Source organism: Leptidea sinapis, chromosome 4, assembly GCF_905404315.1.
Source record: "Leptidea sinapis chromosome 4, ilLepSina1.1, whole genome shotgun sequence".
NCBI classification, from domain to species: domain Eukaryota; kingdom Metazoa; phylum Arthropoda; class Insecta; order Lepidoptera; family Pieridae; genus Leptidea; species Leptidea sinapis.
This window is the reverse complement of record NC_066268.1, coordinates 4644025-4666802: the sequence shown is the minus strand read 5'-3', so window position 1 is coordinate 4666802 and position 22778 is coordinate 4644025.

Below are 22778 nucleotides of genomic sequence, written 5' to 3'. Positions count from 1 at the left end.
TAGTGGCGAAATTTACCTTTGTATTCTAATGTTATGGTAGCTGTTTCTCATTAAAGCACGGATAAAACTACGTTTTTTTAAAGTGAAACCTAGCTAGATCGATTTATCGCCCCCGAAATCCCGTGTATACAAAATTTTATGAAAATCGTTGGAGCCGTTTCCGAGATTCAGATTATATATATATATATATATATATATATATATATATAATCTGAAGCTGATTCTTGTATATATATATATATATACAAGAATCAGCTGCAATGCTCATTTAAAGATATAAGATATTTAGTATTTTCAAATCGAACACTCATTTTATTGAGTGTATTATAAGAAGATTTTTGGATGAGAGATCACAATTAACTCAAAAAATTATAATTGAATTGATTCCTTTACAGCATTTAATATTAACATGGTTAGTGTTTTTTTCAGTGTAACATATATTAACTGTTATAACTTGTAACACACTAAGCGATATCATCGCAGTTACCGTTGCATGTTCTAAGGTTATTGTTATAGGTATTTGATAAGTTTTGTCAAAATAAAATATTTTTTAAGGGATAACAACGCGTGTAATTGTACTATTTAATTTTTTTGTTGTATTTGTTACATTTGGACTTTTCTTCTTGAAATAGATATTTCTAATAGATTACAATGATAGCGATAGAGTACAAATAAAACATAGTAAAAATATAATTTTTTAACTATGGAAAATAAATAAATCTCAAACAATAACACGAAAAATTATTTTATTTTTTATTTATTTATATATGTTTGTTTTATTTCCATATAAATCTAATAACAACTACAAGTTACTACCAAAATCCGGTGCACCTATGTTAGTTGCTTTATAATTCATTAGCGGAATCCTATATTCAATATGGCCAAACAAGCTATGGCCGTACATATTCCTCATATCTGAAGCAAATATACAATCTTCAATTAAAAATTTAAAAAAATACATTATCTGCAAATATGTTTCGAAAATTAAAACAAAACTAAAATTAAATATTTAAACATTGCAATATCTTGCCCATTTATCATAAAGTTAAGCAAATGCTATTGAGCCAATACTTTTTTAATGAAAAAATAAGATTGCAAAAGATAGAACATCCTATACAAACAAGAGCCATAACTCAGAACCGGTTGTCGATTCTCCGGCTGCAACGTGTACGGCGAACGAACTGCCGATTTCCTAATACCTCGCTTGCTAAATGAGCTGCCCTTCAGTGAGCGGCAAAATTTAAATACTAAAAACATTAATTATAGAATAAAGGATTACCTATTACATAAATTAGAGCAGAATTTGAACCTGCTAAGTCATATTTATAAGTTATATTTATTCGTTTTTAAGTCTTTTAAAATATTTTCACTGTGTTCATTTAATTTATAGCATAAGTTGTTGTTGAGTTGTGACGTGTTATTAGCATTAGTTGTTAACCTCTGTGGTTTTTTTTAGATGCTAATTTGACCTAGTTTTATATCGGTATATATAATATGATAAATAAATAAATAAAAAAAAAATATACATCGATAAAAAATATAAATATTATTCGTTTTCGTACGAGAAAGTAAAATGGAAACAAATACTTTTTTGCACATTGTACATTGCCCAAACGACATTTGAGCCAGGTGTCATGTTGATTCGCCCGAGTTGTAGGTACCATAGAAATACCTAATAAAAAATGACAGTCATGACACGCAAAAGTGTTTCAGTTAAATAGTTCTTTATCAATAGGATTTTATAATAGATAATTGAAGCCAAATAATATCGATAAACTATCGATAGTATCAATATTTTCGATACACAGCAATATTATAGTATAATTGAACCTAAATATTCAATATTATATCGATTAAAGATATTATAGATGATTTCCGGCTTATAATAAATCATATATCGATAACCAAAGTATCAATAGTTCGACAACAGTGGCCCGTACGCACGACGCAACGATGGCCCAGTAGCAGATTGCAGCGCGGCCATCGAATAATAGCGGGGGCCCGGTAGGTGCGGGGACATCTCGCTCCGCCCAGATACTCAAGGCCGTTGGCAGATACAACACCCTTAATTTACATTTTTTTTGAGTATTCGTAGTTTGAGTGTTATTGTTGCATCACTTTGGTCTTTCATTGACATTGTAACTGAAATGATTTGTGAGTGAGTGATTGTCACAATGAGTTTCTTGCCACGTCTTCTTATTAAAGCTCAACCCTCAAAGGCGGAGGGAATATAAAAAGCAAAGTCATTTCCTTGACCTGCATGAATGGAGTGATTTTGATTTGATTACCCTAAAGGATTGAGCTTTTGATTACTGTTAGTAAAAATATAATATTAATTACAAGTTTAAGCAGAATTGTCAAATTGTAAGTAGAGATATTTGGTGAGTATTGCATGATATGTAGATTAGGATTCTTTTATTGTTGTTTGCTTGAGTCCTCGTAACAGATGTTGCAAACAATTCAAACTTGATCTCTAGTTTATTTTATATTTCTACTTTACCGAACTTTAAAAAAGTTCTGCCTGTAATTGGTAGATGCATAAGGCACATGTTAAAAAATAAGGGTACTTAGTTATGTTTTATTATACTCAGCTAAGTTTTACGTAAGTAATTCCTGAGGCAATTCTAAGTACGCTCTATTGATCAAGTAATCCTCTGCCGTACCTTGGCCATACCGTTTGATATACTTTGCAAGTAAAGTTATGTCGGCCGAATCGAGGAAGAGAGTGAAGCCTATACAGTCTTTAATTATAAGTATAATATAAGGCCAAGTGCTCTCTAAGTTGTAAGTATTTTAAGAAAAGGTTGTTTAACTTACATTCCAGAGTAATCATTTATATGAATATACATAAGATATTCTAATATTTTAATGGAATCGAACGCAGGACCGATCGTCATGGCAATCTTTGGGGGAGGCCTTTGTCCAGCAGTGGACGTCTTCCGACTGATATGATGATGATGATGAACAAAAGACTAATACAATATTTTGAATCTTTAGAACTTAGATTAAGGATTGGTCTCTGCTGCGCTCCAACTAGATACCAAATTACTAATACTAGATACTAAATACCTCAGAACAATAGCTTTTTTATTACGGCAACTATATTGTTTCTATATTATACGCTTCGTGTTATTTTACACTGATGTTAATAAAATACAAAATACTTACTGATGATATGTGATCCCAGTGTCAATCTTATTTCTTGTAGTATTATTTTTACAAAGTTTTACTACGCAACCCGGCATTTAAGTTTCAATTATTATCAAAGTTTAACAAAACATGTGGCACGTCAACGTCACACATTGTTCGAGACTGGCTTGAGTACGCCCACGTAGTATTAGTTACCGCACTTAGTGACTACGCCTGCGGTATCTAGTTGGACCGCCGCGGAGACTAATCCTTAATCTAAGGCTTAGAACTTTAATTCTTTCTAATTCTATAAAAATAATTTAATAACATTTAATTACACATAATTTAACTAAATTATGCGGTATAATAATATTATCATTGGTTGTATTTAATACCTTCATTATTACAATATTGTTTTTTGTACAAACGTATTAAAAATAAGATTTTTTGTTTTGGTAAGCCAAAAATGTATAAATTCCACACACTTTGTTTTATTGTATTGTAAAAATTGCTTTAGTATAATGATGTGTCGCTTGTGTGTGTTCTGTAGTTCTCTTCTTTTTTCATTCTTTCTTCTATCTTCTTAAACAGAAGACACACTAAATCTATTGATAAGCACTTCAGCAGCAGGAGATAGAGAAAACACTCCTGCGGCACTAGTACTTAGAAACCAGATTTAGTTGATTATATCTTCTTTTATCTTCTCTCTTCATTCTTCATACTTTCTTCTTTGAAGAATTTGTTTCTTATGTATGCTTCAGCCAATCAATCAATCATCAACTGTTGGAGTGTATCAAAGTCAATGTTAAATCAACTTTATTTAAATAGGCTCAAACTAAGCGCTTTTGAAACGTTATTATAAATATTACATTTAAATTTCGTAATCTAACAAAGCTTCGGAAAAAGTTGAGCTCGTGAGAAAAACTTACAAGGAACTCAACGACAACTTTTTTAAATCAATGATTAATTTACAATAGCTGTAATATATAACAAATTAGTTGGTCAGGTGCTGCATCCAATATTTGAGTCGAGTTGTAATTAAAAGCCTTTTAAATATCAAACATTTCATAAAAAGTAATAAATTATAAACTGTATTTAAATATAATATCGTATATTGGATGCATCAATCTTCAGAGCTTGAATTCATTGTGTGTGTAAGGATGCTTCGTGAACATGATGGTCGTGATTACTGTCACAATTAGTAATCGCATCTAACAAATACAATGACATCATCAATCAGCTGCGAAAACAACGAAAAAAATTAAGGTTAACAGCTAACCTCTATTTTGAGCAATGCACACACACTAACACAAAGTGGCATACAAATCGCGAGTGTAAGACGTAGCTTGTCACGCACACTAAACTAATATTCCTGGCCTGTTTTCATCGGTTGTCTAACAGCAAGAGACTCTATCTAGAGTCTAGACGAATAAATTTTCTAAGGTCCTGTCATTTTAAAATTTACTAGCTTTTACCCGCAACTTCGTGCGCGTGCAATAGTTACTTTGGGAGCATTTTTAATATGCTTTGCAAATAATACACATACAAACTGCTTTGGTTAATACATTTTTATAAACTACCAACCATAGAACTTTCATCCCCCTTTTTCACCACACACAAATCTAAATTTTTAAAATGCTAGAACAATTAATATTTATTTATTTCTTATCAATTGCCTAAATATACAAAGTTTCATGGTGTTATCTTTGATGACGAACTTTCATACAACTTCCACCCTCTATTTCGACCCTACTTCTTCTTTCCCAAGCTTTTGTCTATCTTTGTAATAATTTAAAAAAAATTATTTTTGAAATTTATTACCAATTTAAAACCGATTTTGAATCGGTTCAGTGGCTTAGCCGTGAAAGCGAAACAAACAAACTTACATTCACATTTATAATATTAGTAGGGATATTTTGAACGTTTGAGCCGAGTTTTGCAAACTGAATCCTTGTTATCCACGGACGAGTAAAAAAAAGGACTCCCCGCGGTGATATTAGCAAGTGAAGCACCGTTATGCTAGTGTGTGTGCGGTTACGGGAGATACTAGTCACACAATTTTTTCTCCCTTAAATAATCATACATGGCCACAAATACTTATATAGTATCGTTTTTACACTTTTTCGCAACGCACGACGGCATTTTTAAGATATTTTATTGAGACACAAACTGATCTGTCACAGACGATGACAATTCTAATAATGGCCGCCTATCGGCCTGTAGTAGTGCAAGTGTGCGCGTGGGGCTATGTATTTACACGTTAATCGGCTTGTTTTAGTGCTACACTTTTTATGCAAGGTGACACGGGGTCCTTATTTTCTTACTAGTCCGTGTTGTCATCATCAATACTGTAATTGCTTGTGGTGGTGTCGTGGAGAGGTGTTTTTCTTCCATAAGTGATGTCCAAGGAGAGGAATGACTGGTCCATATCATGAGTCGACGATCCTGCTATCACAAACAATGCATTCGTTGGTAATAAAAGTTTAATTTTATATAATTCCTTAAAATAATATTGACACACTTTGACACAAATTATCTTGCTCCAAACTAGGCATAGTCTGTACTATGGGTACAAGACAACGATATATTTTATACATTATACTTACTTAAACATACATAAATACATAATACAAACAATTACAAAGATATTATTGTTACAATGTTAAATAATACCTTTACTGGATGCAATTATTGTACTTATTACCTTTGTGAGGTTTTTTGCGAATCAGGTATTAAATTTTTTAGAGTGAAAACTTTTCGAGGCACTCTGAACACTTTATTATGTTGATATTGAATGAGAATGAGCTATTACGCTCGGCTATGTAACGCTTTTTCGGATAAAATCATCAGACATCGTTGGGAAAGTCGGTTTTTTTCTATATTCCAATTAATCTAAGGTTATTAACCATAATTACTGCGCTAACAATATATTAAGTAAATCATAAAGCAATTATTAATGTCTAGATATACCGGCTAGTTTATACATGGTCTGATAGCAATGTATATATCTTATATACTTAAACAAGCAATTCTTGTCTATAAATAAATAATATGGATATCGGAAACGGTTGCAACGATTTTAATAAAATTTAGTATACAGCTAGTTTCGGGGGCTTGAAATCGATCTACCTAGGTTTCAATTTTAAAAAATCTAGTTTTATCCGTGTTTTAATGAGAAACTGCTACAATAACATTAGAATACAAAGGTAAATTTCGCCACTATATACAAGACTATAAGAGGTCAGACGGGAATTAGATTAGAATTAGACATTGGGTGATCCGGAAAGCAGAAGACCCCGGTTCGAATCCAGGTATCCTATTAGCTTTTTTTTGTTCAAGTTTTCTACATTGTTAAAAATCCGAGCGAGGCTCGATCGTCCGGGTACTATGTATAATGTACATATAAACAGAGATTTTTCAAATGTTTCACTTAATGGTATGTCTCCAAGGCCGTTAATAAATAAAACAAAATTGGCAGAGACTGCCCGATAGAAGTGAGAACTTAGAACTGTGTACTGAAATACTAAATGTATTAAAATTTTAAAATTAATTATATTAAACAATAACACTTCTTCAACAATGCACAGTATATACACATTGAACTTATCGCTAAATCCATTCAATTTCACTTATAAGATATACGCAGCACTAATGTTAAACAATACGTCAGCTGTATAGCTACAGATATACTGCTAAAAGCATTTCGGTGACGCGAACTCATCAGATTTCACCTATCCAAAAAATATCTAACTATATATACTAATATATTTTTTTAAATTATATATTCCAGTCATGAGCATGTCAGTGACGCGAACCCAAGTTTTCACTTCAAAAACTTACATAAACGTATAGTTAATATGTAATTAAGAGCATTGCATCTATATTCTTCTCAAAGCCGGACAATTTGAAGCCACTAAACAACCGCAAAGAGCACGTCCCTTGCTTCAATTAGTCAATTGATGTCATCCGCAGGTCATAGAGTAAAACGAACAGAACTGCCAGTATCCGGCAACCGTAATTGAGAATTTCTGAGCTAATTCAATTACATCAACGATTTAAATGCTTCGAGAATTGTTGAGAAAGATTTGATGACTGTATTTTTATGGATGACATCATTATGATGCACTTAAGCATGAACAGTGTAGGGATTTCTTTGCAAATAAAATTAATTTTTGCCATAAATGTCATAAATGAAATTTCATATTAATTTTATTTCAGTTCCATTGTGAATCACCAAAATGTTATTTATTTGAAAGGTACAAAAGATAATGATAATCAATTTCTAACGTTGTCTTTATTTGTTTTTGAAGATAAACTTCTTTAGGGGTGGTATGAAAATACGATGAGAGTGAAATGTTAAGAAGCGCGCGCATCACTGTAACACAGGGTGAAGTTGGTTCCTAATATTTTCTGTCGTTTGCGACATTCGTTACTTTTTTTGGTTTTTTCGTCCATTATAAGGACAGGCAAAGGGTTCAAGCCCATACAGCCGTATTCGTTGTTTAATAATTTATTGTCGAAGCCATCTTTGCAAGATTCTTGCAATATTGTTCTTTCTACAAACGTAGAATAGCAGGAGCAATATATAATTGTTAGTATTCATCTTCGTTACGCCAAAGAAGTATTACTTCTTGCGTGCATACATATATACACCTTTTTTGTTTGGATCTCTGCGTTCAATTTGTTGAATTAGCTTAAACTATAATAATTTCCATTTTATTTTCTTCGTAGGTGTATTACAGTACTATGCATCACTCGGGAGAAAGTTCGATCCGCCTAAACCTGAGTATTGGCGTTTAGTTTGAAATCCTAACTACACCCTCGTTGAAATCACTAAAATTCTCTCGTGGAAATCAATGTAACCTTCTATTAATAATGTAAAGCTGTTTTTTGCATTTTGATTTTTTTTTCATAAAATTCCGCAAATAGTCTAGTTGATTGCCGTAACAGCGTAACATAATAAAAAAGTTATATAGAAAGGAAAATGATATTAAATTATTTAAATGGAAAAGGTAAAAATCTTTGCTCAAAATCATACAGTGCAAAGGAGCTCTCATCATTAATACGTATTAATAAAACACTACTTACTAGATCTCGCTCAAACCAATTTTTGGTGGTAGCTTGCATGGTAATGTTTATCATATAGTTTTATCATTCTCTAACTTTAGAAGTTACAGGGGGATGGGGGGGGGACACACATTTTACCACTTTGGAAGTGTCTCTCGCGCGAACTATTCAGTTTAGAAAAAACATATAGAAAATAGAGATATACACGTATGGGTTTGATAAAAAAAAATTCAGTTCTAAGTATGGGGAACCATACAATCCATCTACTTACCAAGTTTCAACAGTATAGTTCTTATAGTTTCGGATAAAAGTGGCTTTGACATACACGAACAGACAGACAGACATGACGAATCTATAAGGGTTCCGTTTCTTGCCATTTTGCTACGGAGCCCTAAAAATATTATTCTTTACTATGGACTATATTCGGAAAATTATTATAATTACCAGATGTTGTGCGGTGGACAATGCGATATACCATCGATGGTTCGGCCGTACCAAGTTCGATCATGTGTAGGCTATTTAGTATAATTAATAATATAATTAATGATATTATTCAGTATTTAACTTTATCTAAATAAATATACATAATAATATTCGTGAACATTAATTGCAGATTTAATTCTTTTTTTTTAGAATATCAATCTTATGAATACTTCAGAAGATATCAAAGGTCAGATATCAACAACCCAGACGTACACCCACTTTATGTATTACGCTGAGATTTATGATCCGATTTACATGATTCATCTTTAGTTTGATGCGAACTAGATGCCATTTGGTCCTATAAAAATTTAACACAGTTTGGCCCAGTAGTTTTCATTTAATGAACATTTAATTTAATACAGCTATAAATGCAAACCTGACACCTTTAATATTAACAAAATACGACCTATTAATAGGTTTGAAGTCGGTGCCAAGTCAAATGTAATAGCAGGTACCTACACTCGCCACACGTGACTTTGAGCGTGATAGCTTCGTCTAGAAGCAAACGACCCAAGCGGGCAGGCACCGTCTTAAGCCCTATCAATAGGTAATATTTTATTTATCATAAAGGGTTCAGGTTTGCATTTGCAAGCCATCGAAGCCAATTTTTTTAATTGGCCACTAGTATTTTAAAATAGTAATATTTAACGGTTTTGTTTATTACTTACATAAATTGTATGTCTAGATATACTGTTACAGCTGTGAACACGTCGAGAAAAATAGCGGTGAAATGTAAGCCTCTATTTTCAACAACGCAGGCACACTAAAACAAATTGACATACATATCGCGAGTGTAAGACGTATCTTGTCGTGCACACTAAAGTAATAAACCTGGCATGTATCTTGCCGTGACAGCAAGAGGCTCTAATAATTATTAATAAATGATCAAAGGTATATTATTATGGTCTCCAAAACCTTAATATTTACATAATAATAATATTTGGCTTACAAAAAATCATCATTTGATCTTCGATTTAAGAATAAAACATTTGAACATCTGTAGTATCTGTAGTGGCTGTAAATATAAACATAAAATAAATTTCCTAATTACACTGTCAAAGATTAAAATGTAGATACGATACATTTCCATTATAGAACACAATATTATGTGATTTTAATGACGTTACATTTTCGTTCTGTTTTTTGAGCTAGGATGCTTGAGGATAGTCAAATAAGGTCTCCTCATGGTACGTGATTACTGTTTCCCATCCCAGTTCGAATACGTGCCCCGCATCGTTCATAAATTTTGGTTACAAATTTAATTTGTATTATTAATCCCAAAAGTGTGATATCATTTAAAAATAATAAATTATTTAGATTCTCTTCTAGCGTCGTCCATGCGTTCGTATTTTTTTTTTATTAAAATAAGGGACGAGACGAGCAGGACGTTCAGCTGATGGTAATTGATACGCCCAGCCCATTACATTGCAGTGCCACCCAGGATTCTTGAAAAATCCAAAAATTCTGAGTCGCAATACAATTGCGCTCGTCCAATTGAGACATAAGATGTTAAGTCACGTTTTCCCAGTATTTTCACTAGCTACAACGTCCTTCTGACAGAAACACAGTAATGTTTACATATTACTGCTTCACGGCAGAAATAGGCGCCGTTGTGGCACCCATAAACCCATCTAGCCAGGATCCTGTGCAAAACAGTGGGAGGCCCCACTGATAGGATATCGTATGTCCCTCAGAGGCCTTCAGTTCACAACCGTAACAGTTAAACAGCTGAAAGTTTGATTATATACTGTACTGTCACTTTAGGTACAGATAAAATCAAGATGGTGAAACCAATATGGCGTGCCATCAAATTAAAAACAATCTTTTACAAATGAACATATTTAGCAAATACGAAGGTATAGGAAATTTGACTGAAGAGACACATTTAGACCAAAAGGTGCAATTCGTTGTCGGTAAACGGCAGCTTGTCTTTCGTCCCCATTTGATCACAATACACATACATTAAAAATTATACAAATGCTCATAGTTGGAGGTAACACGCTGGTTTGGCCCGTTATTCAATGGGCAGTTATCTCCACTAATAATCTTAATATATATTATATTTCGGTGTTACTACAAAGTCGCATACTTAAAATTTTCGTACACGTCATACAGGACAAAGTGGGCACCAGAGAGCGAGGAAGGTCTCCCATGCTATGCAGCTACCAAAGTAAGTCTGCTGTGGGTGGTCCATTGAACGAGTGTACCAGACTGTCGGCCACTGGGGAAAAGTGGCGAATGCTCTCGAGGCGAATCACATCTGCCGTAAAAGATGTCATTTCTTTATTTGAATAGTTGTCTTTGTATATGACAGCCCGATTCACGAGAAATAATAAATCAGCATTACTCTACATCTCTGATCTTGATATTGTGCTTTTGTGTAATTATTGTAAAAAAAAAGCTTTCGTGGACGGCTTAATCCACCTGCGATGGTGTAATGGTTACCGATACGAAATCGTATGTATATTTAAAAATCTCCCAAATTTCTTATTCATTTTTTAGTATCCACAATATATATCTTTAATATGTTTTAAATTTAAAAAAGTATTTTATACCGGCAAAACCGCAGGGTACAGCTCGTAATAATATAAAATGGTAATAAAAACTGCTGTGTCTATACAGATGAATCATAAGCAATGTGTAGGCACAAAACTTTAAATGCACGTGTCTAATCTAATTAATGCATAGTCTCGCGCTCATATGGCCGGGGGAACGACCCGTACTTCGTTAAAATCTTTTAATTACTGCGATGTTTGAATCATCGGCAGTAAACTGCAAAGAGGTCACTCATGATTATTTGACTGGATAGTTTTTTAAGCTCACTTTATTTAGCCGACCTAAAAAAAGAAGCAGGTTGAAATAAGTGATAATTACCAACCAAATCCAATGAAGTTCGTAATGTGTTTACATTTATGTCATTATAAGTTTTTAAATTTTTAGCTTAGTTTGGTACCATCATCAAAATCTTGCATCAAGAGCATAAACTTAGTATACTACCGTAATAGACGAACCCTGTTTGAGACTGAGATAAGTATCCTTACATAAAAACAAAAGTGTGAGAAAGAGACGGAATAGATGAAAACCATGAAACCTATTTTGAAACAATTTAGTGTCCATTAGTCTTAATTAAAACGGATACAAAAGATTATATTAATTTTAAAAAATATGAGATATATAAAAAAACTAAAACTAATATCACTTTATAATAAAATACTTGCAGAATACTTTTACTTATCAATAATGTAAACAATTTGTGTTTTTAAAGTGATAACTCTCACTTCTAGGATTAATACACAAATAAAATTTTGTTTTCCAAATTTTATTTATTAATAATGTCTGTAAATTGATGACACTGTATTCATTCACTCTGGTGGTTTTTTTTTATATTTTTTTTACTTTAAGTCGTTGTGTATTTCTATGTTTGAGTATTTTTGTTGCATCACTTAGCAAAGATTGCATTTAATTGTATTTGATGCAACAGTTGTATAACGTGACGCATATAATATTTTTCTACGACTTGGTAAATCAATAAACAAACAAATACCACAATTATTTGTGTTGCCGCTTAAATGGGCGGGAAATTTAGTATAAAATACATACTTAATTACTTATATCTGGGGAGGGGTTCAATTTTTCCTTCAAGGAATGGCAAAGGTACAATCATACAGCCAACGCGAAAATATCTAAAATTACAAAATATACCTAGGAACATCTTGGAAATTTTATATTTATAAGTTATTTTCTGGTGACATTACAATGTTTAGTCTAATGATTTCAACATGAAAATAGTATGCATGTTATATAGTGTGTACTAGGTACGTATTACCTAATATTTCTATAAACCTACGATACCCAAACTAGATTTATTTGTCTGTGGAACCAAAACAAATGTGCTTTTTCGGCGACATTATAATACACAATAATTTGGCCATAGAGTATAGATTTTTTCAAAGACTCATTAAATACCTACATAAATTATTGATCAAGACTGTATAAATGACAGACAAAAGAAGAGGAGAAGTTGACATTGACACACAAAACAGAAACACACAGATTTGTAATTTTCTTTTTAAACAAGTGTTCAACACATGTTTAACTTTTTTGTAATACCAAATGTCTATAGGTATATCATTGCTAAATAACGTATAAAGTGTGTTAATATCTTTATATTTCATTTCAATTCCTTCCTATGTTAAAATTAATATGGTAATAATATTCTCGATATTCAAACGTTCATCGTTAGCTGATAAAGCGATCGATAAAATAAACGATTATATACAAGTCGGTGCATACAAATTCAACTTGTTTGGCTCGCCATTGTGAGCTGTCAATGAACAAATAACATTGAAGAAAGGTCTGTTTACAAGACAGCATATCATAGCGGGGTGGCAACTGGGAACCCGTCGAAGCGATAGCGGGGTCAAAAGTTAAAGATGGGCATAAAGAACCACAGATAACAGAGCGACGTGTGAGCGAACTTCGTAAATGGTTATACTTATTAATAATTACAACAACTACTGCAGTATAAAACGGTTTGAAATACTTTAAGGAATCATTATGAGACAAATTTAAAGAAATAAACATTTTGACTGTTGCTTTTCAATATATTCTTGATAATGCTCTATAGCACATTGAGGAATTCGCTAGAAACTGTGACAATCATAATGTTAACACGAGGAACAAACATAAACTTGTTATGCCTACTATTCGGCTAAGTCGAGTTAGAATGCGTCGTATATGCTTTTACAATAAGATCCCAGATAATGTTCAAAACAAAAGTATCAATATTCAAAAGAATTGTTACAAAACGTTTGTGTGGTAAACATGACAATAATTGACTTTCTTAATGATGCCACAGATTGGGAATGGAGAATTTATTAATAAGTTTAATTGTACAATATTACTTTGTAAACATATATTTTTTTGATGAAAAAAAAGCCCGCTGAGTTTGTTGCGCCCATTCTTCTCAGGTCTGAGGCATTCTCTTTGGAATGGGTGGTAGTTTTTAACTTAATAAGTGACTTCACATCCTATTTTGAATAAAAATATTTGAATTTATAACAAATGGAAACCCACAATAGTATGTTTTGTCCAACGACATAGATGATGAACGATAAAAAAGTGCTTATATTACGTGCGTATTATTAATTAATAAATTTACAACTCTTTTATGAAAATAAGAGACGAGACGAGCAGGACTTTCAACTGATGGTAATTGATACGTCCTGCCCATTATAATGCAGTACTCAGGATTCTTGAAAAACCAAAAAATTCTAAGCGGCCGGTACGAGTAAGTGTCATTTACCCAATAATTTCACTAGTTACGGCGCAACTCAGACCGTAGATAGTACTTTGTACATTCTCCGTACCTCTGGGCCCCACAGGCCAAGTGTCTCGATACCGAACGGCACAAAGATGTAAAACTTACTGGGTATTTGTTGTGTCTAAACATTCATGTTTTATATTTTGGTTTTCTGAACGAGAGAGAACTACTTAGTCCAGAAGTGACTACGTTATACGCATTCTCTTTCAACAGTGGGAGGCTCCTTTGCACAGGATGCCATCTAGATTATGGATACCACAACGGCGCCAATTTCTGCCATGAAGCAGTATTGTGTTTCGGTCTGAAGGACGCCGTAGCTAGTGAAATTACTGGGCAAATGAAACTTAACGTCTTATGTCCTACGTCTATGTCTCAGAATTTTGGAGTTTTTCAAGAATCCTGGGACGAATCCTAGACGTATCAATTATCATCAGCTGATCGTCCTGCTCGTCTCACATCTTATTCTCATAAAAAAAAAATACAGGCTAACAGGGTTGAACCCAGCGCCGTAACTTCCACAAAGCCGCTAGTGTAGGCACAGGGTATGGTATGAATTATTATGAATGTAGCGATTGTAAACGACTTGAAGTATGCCGAGTTTGCCGAATTTAATATTTCTGTAGACTAAAGTGAAAATTCCAACATTTACGTTGTACAATATAATGTAGTAAATATAACCTTATAGAATTATAACCTACATGATTTTATATTTGGCGCTTCTTTTAAGATCTACGAGACGCTACATTTTGATGGACACTTCTTCATATACTCAGATGATTCTCCTTACCCTCTACCCTCCATAGTTTCACAGCTCCAAAGATCCCGCGACAACAATTTTTTTTAATTTGTTTTATTGCCCTGGCTGGGGTTTAGTTCCATTCAGCCAACCACGCTGACCCAGTGCGAGAATCATTGTAAAAACCGAAGATGTATGTTGTTTTCTAAACAAGGATGATGTGTACTTGATCCTAGTTTCTCAACGATGTTTTTCTTCGCCATAAAGGCGTCGAATAAACAATGAAATTGCACCGGCTCCTACCGATTGAGACCGAGCCGAGTTAAATAATTTATGTTAATTTTACCAAGTAACCGATGTATGTATGTTCTTAGATCATTACTTTAATTACTAGAAAAAGGTTGTGTGTAATAGTGTACACACGTAAGAAGTGAAACATACAATCAAAAAGTATCTGCAGTAAATGTATAAATCCATTGAAATTAATTATTGAGACTGTGAATCTAGTAAACATTACTTTTTACCTATTTTCAATTTCAAGTTCCATTCATGTATTCTATTATAGTTTGTATGTAGAAGTTTCACTTAAAAAATTCTATTAAAACAATGTACATAATACACTTTAAATTACACAGTTGTCAATTGTCTGTCAGTACAGACTATTATTGCACTTAAAACAAAAACAAAATGGCGCGTAACCGAGAATTGTGAAATTCGCTATAATATTTGTCGTCGATCAAGAAGTTTCTCTTCAAAAAATACCGGTGAACTGTTAATCTCTATTTTCGTATTATGTAAATCGTAGCTTGTTACGCACACGAAAGTAATAAAATTGGCCTGTCATGCGCTGCCTAACAGCACGCTACATCTAGACGTATTTAAATTAAGTAAGGCTACGTTATAATTATCTTAATAGATAAAGTTTATGTTAACACTTATGTTACTACATTGTCAATGGTTTTAGCTTTAAATTCCTGTGGGAATGTTAAAAAGCGCGGGCGACCCGTTTTTCGAAGGACAGAGTTTGTCCAACCATCAGGCAATTCATTTATTAGAGGCGGCTGGAGCTAATTTAAATTAATTTCAGTTTTAATTTACAAGTATACAAGAATTCGTTGGAATGCATGATAGAGGCACTTAGTAGAATTGATTGGTGAGTCACGTGTAGCGTAGGAGATGATGGATATATTGTTATATTAAAAATATAATTCGTTTGTAGATAGTTTTTCATGCAGAAAATATTTTTTTTACGTATTTATTATGGATAGTGCTCGCTTGATGGTAGGTATCAAAAATTATAATATTATTGATTTTATACCGCGATCGAGTTTTTATTTTATTTTAGCTACTCTTGAGTAGATCAAGTAACTTATGCTTTGCAATAAACATACCCTTTACATTTGTGACTGTTGATTTGTTGCTAGGAAATCCTTGTTTAAGCAATTATTTTTCTAATTTATATTATATAAGGGAGAAGGGATAATTATGAAGTGTCATTATAAAATCTATAAAATGTTATCTCTATCTTTGCATATACATATACATATATCTATGATTCCCAACATTATAATAGTTGGGGTGGACGTGAAGCAAATATAATCTAGAGATTGCTTTATGGCAACCATTCACTGCGCTCACGCATACGTATATTCTAAGAGGAATAAACTTTTCTAACTTTATCAGCAATTATTACATTTATGTAGTGTTTTAGAGAACAGTATTTTAATACTGTATACCATCACCAGTATACCATCTCTTAGACTAATACGACTGCTCCACAGTTTAAATTTATACAATTCGTAATAGGTGGCAATGGGCTTGAATGAACGCATACATTTAATTATCCTCGACAAGTATTTCGCTAATTATTATTATTATAAACTACAATTGCTGGGGTCATTGAAACTATAAATTTACTACTTATATAAGTATTTGATTAAAAACAATACGAGTATCGTATAAACAAAAATAAAATACCACTCCAGGTTATTATGACACGGTTACTTGAAATAAACCCTCAGTCGTACCTTTTAAAAAATCCCTAAAAAATTGCATACGTACAAAGTACACATGTCAGAAGTGAAACTATTGTGCACCTCTAAACTGCATATGAAGTCCTGGTACGTGATGCTAGGATGACACATGATTTCAACCGCTATGAAAAACATTACTATCACCACTAAATAAATCTATGTTCTCCTGTTGTCTATGTAATAATACGTCGTGCCATGTCGTCAGAAAACATTAAGGTATACTCGCGTCATACATAAGACAATATCTTCTTCCACTATGATCGCCTGGTACCAAAACACTATATAATGCTTGCTATCTCATTATCTCCCATGTTAATCTTATGAATTTATGTGTCAGTCTTTTTTTACTATCTATCTTTTTCGTTTCATCGACTTTCAAATCAAAAATATTTTTGTTCGAATGTTAAAAATATACACAAACAAAAAAAAAATCACAACGTTACTAAAGAAGTTTTCACTTTAATAAATATAATAATGCCTAGATAAAAAGCGTCAAAATGACGTGTAAACAAAAATTTTAGTGATGGTTTTTTTTGTATAGAAAAGACACTTAGTGTTAAATGATCACCGCCGCCCATTCTCTTGCAATACCAGAGGAAACACAAGAGCATTGCCGGCCTGTAAGGACAGTGTGCGCGCTTTTTTTGAAGGTACCCATGTCATTTCATCCCAGAAACACCGCACAAGGACGCTCATTCCACAGCTTTGTAGTACGTGGAAGAAAATTCCTTCAAAATCGCACTGTGGAGGACCGCCACACATCCAGATGGTGGGAATGATATCCTAACTTATGGCGTGTCGTGCGAAGATGGAATTCGGCGGCAGCTATCAGGTCTAATATGTTTTATGACAATAAGGGACGAGACGAGCAGGACGTTCAGCGGATGGTGACGCCCTGCCCATTACAATGTAGTGCCGCTCAGGATTCTTGAAAAACCCAAAAATACTGAGCGGCACTACAGTTGCGCTCGTCTCCTTGAGGCATAAGATGTTAATTCTCATTTGCCCAGTAATTTCACTAGCTACGGCGCCCTTCAGAGCGAAACAAACTTCAAACAAAATTATATATTATTGCTACCTACAGCCTACTTCTTATTAAGTTTTCATTTTTTTTTAAATTACGGCCTTAGGTACTCATGAGAGTTGTAAACCGTGGCATTCAAGTTCAAAGTTATCAATATAATACGGTATGTTTAAAACAACGTCTTGCAATTTTGAACATAATAAATAAAATAAAAAACACCCCTTTTATTTCCGTACTAAATTACATAATTAAATAAATTAAATTTAAGAATTAATAAAGTTATTTTTATTGTTAGGAAAACTGAAGCCTAATATTAAAAGGATTAAAAAAAGAGAAAAAGTTTTGTGTTAGTAAGTTCTTTATGTATTTATTAATAATTTATGTTTTAATTAGTATTTAAACAATGTTCAAGTTCCAAAATTTATACTTTTTAGTATCTGACCCGCCAGTCGTTGTACTGAACTTAATAAATAAAATACTGTTTTTATGAATTTGTCAATAATATTTCATAACATCAAGTATTATTTCGTAAAACATGCTCCCAGTTGTTATAATGAAATTGTTTCACAGCAGAACTGTCAAACCGTGCGTCAATAAATTCTCTCATAAAAAATATGTACGTATATAAAACAAATATTGGAAATAAAAATAATTATGGATCCCAAATCGAAGTTGGACTAAACTGCACTCCATGAAGTGGGCATTAAAAACCGTTCATTAGTAAAGAAGTTCACTGGGAACAAATATCAAGACACTGGATTTATATATACCTATTAAGATGACAAATCCCAAAATTGATAGTTTTTATAAAATCCGAACTATAATAAAATCGTAATTGTGTACGTACATTACCAAAAAATGATATTATAATAGACATATGTATTTGATGTCCATGAAAGAATTTCTGCTGAAACAATTTCATTATAACAACAGGGACCATATTTTACGAAATACATCTTGATGTAATGAAATATTATTGACAAATTCATAAAATAACAGTATTTTATTCGTTATGTAGAACAACGTCTGTCGGGTCAGTTAGTTATATTATATTTAGAAATTTGGCATATTTTAATAAAATACTAATACAGATAGATATAATATAGATACTTTAACTTAATCTTAATATTATATGTTTTAGGGGTAAACATTAGACATATTCTTATACCGGCGTTTCGGTAATTTTGCAAAATAAATAATATTTAAATTCAGTTATGATTCAAAATATATATTATATTATTATAATATTATCAAAAATTGCAATATATTTAGAGTTGTGGCAAAAATTTTGCATTCCTGAGTAACGGCTCAACCGATTTTAATGTGGTTTTGTGAATTTTAGTGATTTATTCATTCTCATGGGTTCACAAATAAAATAGTTGTAATAAATGTGTACACAAATAAAAATATAAAATACAATCAATATAAATGTATGTAAAAAGGCGGAAAAAATATTAGATAACACTTACATACTTAGATAGAAAAACCGTTACTAAGCTTCTTTCAGGGCATAATTAATGTACGCACAAAGACTAAACAGTCGTATATTAAGATAAGTAGTTCATTTGTGTTCATTTTGTATACAAAATGTTATCAAGCACTACTAAAGTATTATTAATAACAAAGCAGTATTATTACCAATGATATATTATCATACAAACAATAAAGTAAAATATTAAAAATTAAATACTGTCCATGCTATTTCAACTTACCAAGCCAAAAGGCGGATACCTATATCCATAAAATATTCACAGAAAAAAAAATCACTTGAAAACGACCACTGCGTTCGATATTTGAAATGTAACTAAACAAAGATGGCGGCATGCGGTCTTCATCGCCCGCGCATGATTCAGGACTACTTCTTAACAATGCTTGATTAGCTTTAAATAACATCGGCCATTTTATTTGGTTATTTCATTGAGTTGACTCGACTGGGGTTGGTTAATGTGGGATAAGTGACAGTTTCACACTCAATCGTAGGCTCTCTGTTATTTTCATTACATAAACCAAATTTAAAATTATGTCAAGACGAAACATGTGCCTCATCTTATATTAGGAGTGGGCTCCGCTGCGCTCCAACTAGATTCCGCACTAACCAAGAACAAAAGCTTTTTTATTACGGCAACTATTAGATGCTTGTCACTTTGCATCTTGACACTCAATGGCATCTTACAAATTTTGTAACATACACTTCGTGTTATTTTACATGGAAATTAATAAACACATTTATCACTGGAGAGTGATCCGAAGAGCGGTTTGAATGTATTGCTGCTGGCAAATTCCACCTTCGCACAACACGCCCAAGTTAGGATATCATCCCCACCATCTGGATGTGTGGCGGTCCTCCACTGAGCGCTTTTCAAGGGACTTTCTTCCACGTCCTACAAAGCTGTGTAATGAGCTTCCTTGTGCGGTGTTTCCAGGACGATACGACATAGGTGACTTCAAAAAAAGCGTGTACATCTTCGTTAAAGGCCGGCAACGCTTCTGTGATTCCTATGGTGTTGAAAGAGAATGTGACCGGCGGTGATCACTTAACACCAGGTGACCCGTACGCTAGTTTGTCCTCCATTTTCCATAAAAAAATGCTGAACACGATCCTTAGACATGAGGGACCGAACCCAGAGAGAGACAAAATACATAGGTACAACGAATGTGGAAAGAAATGTAAGAAAGAATTAAAAAGGAAACTAGGAATAGGTTGTGCGATGTGATCTTCAATGTACTTACTGAATAAAGGGGCCAGCTCAAGATAACCAAGAATAAAGATTTAGCGACAAGCGCAAAACGAAACGTTAGATGACGACAGCATGTGCCGTAGCGGCAGGCGGCTATTACAGTTGAAGCTAGATGCGGTCTTGTATATAAATGAATAACATTATTCATTTAGGGACAGTTCAGCTTGACGTTGCTCTCTCAGCTTTTTAGGGGGTTATTGAGGTTTCTAATATATATTTTTTTCTTAATTGAATAGTTCACTCGAGAGATACTTCCAAAGTGATAAAATGTGTCTCCCCCCCCCTCTCCCCCTGTAACTTCTAAAATAAGAGAATGATGCAACGAAAAAAAAATATATGATGTACATTACCATGCAAACTTCCACCGAAAATTGGTTTGAACGAAATCTATTAAGTAGTGTTTTTAATACGTATAAATGATGAGATATATTGCACTGCATGATTTTGTTAATTTTAAATATTTTTTGCCTTTTCCATTTGAATAATTTAATATCATTTTTCTTTCCATATAACTTATATATTATGTTACTTGCTGTTACGGAACCCTCATGGGCGAGTCCGACTCGCACTTGGTCGCGTGCGTTCATTGCTCAAAATAAACGTTAGTTCTAAAGTCTATTTTTTTCGACGTTTTCACAGCTGTCATAGTCTATATAGACATATATAATGATACAAGATGAAAGGGTATATGCGACTAGACAAAGTCAGAAGAATATGTAGATACGACATTAACCTAACGGTTATGAAACAGCAAACCGTACTGACGCAACAGGACGAGCGCGAGGGGGTGAAAGTTATTTAGGAGGGGTATTACGTTCCAGTGAGGTCCAGAGAGCCTGTTGTACCATGGCACTGGCTGTGTATCTAGGCCATAAAGCTGGTTTCAAAAATTCCCTCGATGATAAATTCTATTGTCTAGTGTATTCTGTACGTCAATATTGACTATTCAATTTGAAACTAGTCGCTTACCGCCATTTGGCGTTTGGTGTGAGAGAGAAAAGTAAGTATTTTTAAAATGCTTTGAAGTCTGATAGTTTTAAACGTTTTATAATAGTCCCTAAACTTTTATATGCCTTTGGTTCTTTTCTTTAACTTGTATTAAAACAATAATAAAGTTACGAGATGAGTAACCCCAAATTATTTGATATCCACTGTTTTGTTGAAATTGGATTAGTGTTGTACCTCGGTCACTGTCAATTAATTGTACCCTGGTCAGTGGCCAAGGTTGTACCTTGGCCATAGATCCCTTTTTTCATTTTAATTATTAAAACACATATAAGTATGAAATATACATTTTTGATATTTTGGTGGTGAATAATTAAATAATTTCAAAATATGCAAAAATGGTTTGAGTACAGTTTATCAAATAAAACAAAAATTTGATATCTATAAAACTGTCCTAGGTACAACAACTTCCCCTACTAATGTAACCGTAATATAACTTGTGTATCATAGACAATAAAAACATTAGATCATAATTAATATCCTAGACATCCTCATTTGAAGCAGACACAATATCCTGCGGAAACGTTATGTCGTCTTGTATTGAATTTAATTCAATGAACTTAATCTCTTTCATACGAGCTTTTACAATATGACAATAGATAGATTTGATTATTGGATTGTTTCAGATTACAGTGTAACTTATCATTTACATAAATTCAATAATTCGAGATAAAAAATGTAAACAAAGAAATGTCACTGTCAACATGACAATTCAGAGATTATCAACATTTTTCAAGGTAGTTTAATTGTAGACTTATTTTGATTAATAATACATAAATATATAGAAAATAAATTATTTACAATTGTCTTTATTTTGTAATGGTTTCCAAATATACAATAAATAATTTCCATATTAATATTAGCTTGCTGATTGGGGTGTCTGAAGAGCTTGATGACAACGAATCAGAATTGGTTACTCTTATCATAGTTTAAAAAACCAAAAAAAAACAAGCTTGGATTGATAAGATAATGGTTGTAATTTGAAATGAACACCAATTCCTGCAATGTCGACGATAAATGAAAAAATTATATAAATTAACAAAAATTTATGTATTGTCATCGGTCTTGGATAAATCTACGAAGTTTGATCGAAATCTGGTCGTTTGAATTGGGTCATAATCGCGCCCAAACGTTACAAACAAACATACATACAGATAATAAAATCATGTAAAAATAACCTAGGACTAAAAATACAAAACACAAAATAAATTTGAAAACATAATTTATGAATTCGGAAAAT